A 1,739-nucleotide genomic window follows, 5' to 3' on the forward strand; every position below is an offset into this window, starting at 1 on the left:
ACTGACGTAAAACCAGATTTCGAAAATTTGGCCAAGGGGATCGTTTTAATTTTCTTTATTATCTATCTTACGTACATATGAATGAATGTTTTTCATTTCTAATAGTAATTTCATTCAAAAATACAATTTTTGCTTTTGTTGTTTTTTGTGGCTTTTTGTAGCATTTAGAATTTACGTGAGGCTCTTTTCGGCTTCGGCCCTGCCCACCGCTGTTATAGACTGTCCTATATACTTACCTATATACATAGAATTATAGCTGTTTTCGTTGTTCGGACTAAACTCAAAAATCACTGGATAGAGTTCAGTCAAATTGTCAGAGGTTATGCCTTGCATATATGGTCCTATTATATGCTACTAGAAAACTCGCTAGGTGGCGCGGGAGAAGAGTTATTAATAAAAGTCGTATTTATTAATCGATTTCGTTTAAATTTTAAATGTGAGCTATGTACCTGTATGATGAAAAATTCTTTTGATGAAAGTGGACAGCTGGGTGCCGCTGTAGTCGAGGTATTTGGAAAATCCGTATTTTTTATGCAATCTGGTTGTAATTCAATGGTTTTGTAGAAAATGAGCCCAATGGATGGCGATGAAGCCGAAATGTAAAGAAACCCCATGTGTTTGGTCTGCTTTGGCCTTATGTTAAGTTATACGAATTTAGTTTTCAGATATCTAAATGAAGTAACTCCATCCCTCATTTAGTATGCACAGAAAGACTGCACACCTTGGCCCTCATATAACAGAAAACGCACATCTGAGCTCTTGAGTTTCCTTATAAGGACTTTTGTTGGCTTACGCATAGCACCGATGTTGTACTTGCAAGATCATACAAAAATATTACATATGCTCGGCAGAGATCTCACAAGTGCAAATAAGACCATCGGTAAAGCTCATGAAATCGAAAGGGATTAGTATTCCATGCCCTCATCAGCACATACATATGTGTCGCGGGCGACTGCGCGTGCAAAGCTTTGCACAGCGGTGCTGGGCAAGCGCGGAAGCAAAAAGTTATCGGAAGGGGAAAACGAAGTCAACAGAATAGTGAGATTGTATGTGTGACAGTGATGGAAAATGACTGTGCATTATGCCATTTTCGGCCCTTTCGGAAGCAGCCGGCACCTTCAGCACAATCGATTGATTTTCGGCACTACTTTTGCGTAACTCAATGCAACTAATAAATATTTCTTTCGGATCCGCAATTAAAAATATTTTTTTTTACATTTAATCGTATGTGCTTAAAGTGACAAATGATATAAACATAGAAACGCAAGCAGAAGAATCTCACTTCCACATTCTGCATATGCGCTTAACATTTTTGTTTAAACAAATTTGTCGAAATTTCATCTCTAAAGCAAATATTAAATATCATTTAATATATACTTTAGATTTAAATAACCATTTTTAGTGGTGGGCGAGTCCGAGATGTTTAAATGATCGGGATAGTACATTCAATTCGCGTAGATTTTTGAGAACTTTTCGTTGAAGGTGTTGCACTTTTTCTTCCATACTGAAATTTTTGTACATCCAATTTGTATAAAGAAAATGCAAAAAAATAATAAAAATCAACAGGAATTCTTAGCTGCACTTTCACTTTATAACACTAAAATTGAATCGACTATAAAACTGCATACCGTCAGTTGGTATCGAACACTCATGCGGTGAGGGTGTGATCGCGCTTTTATTGATTTTATTGCCGTCAACAAGCATTTTTTTAAAAGCTCTAGTACAACCTCGAAAACAAA

This window comes from Rhagoletis zephyria, unplaced genomic scaffold (assembly GCF_001687245.7).
Source record: "Rhagoletis zephyria isolate East Lansing unplaced genomic scaffold, Rhagoletis_zephyria_1.1 Rzeph_scaffold_04505, whole genome shotgun sequence".
Taxonomy (NCBI): Eukaryota; Metazoa; Arthropoda; class Insecta; order Diptera; family Tephritidae; genus Rhagoletis; species Rhagoletis zephyria.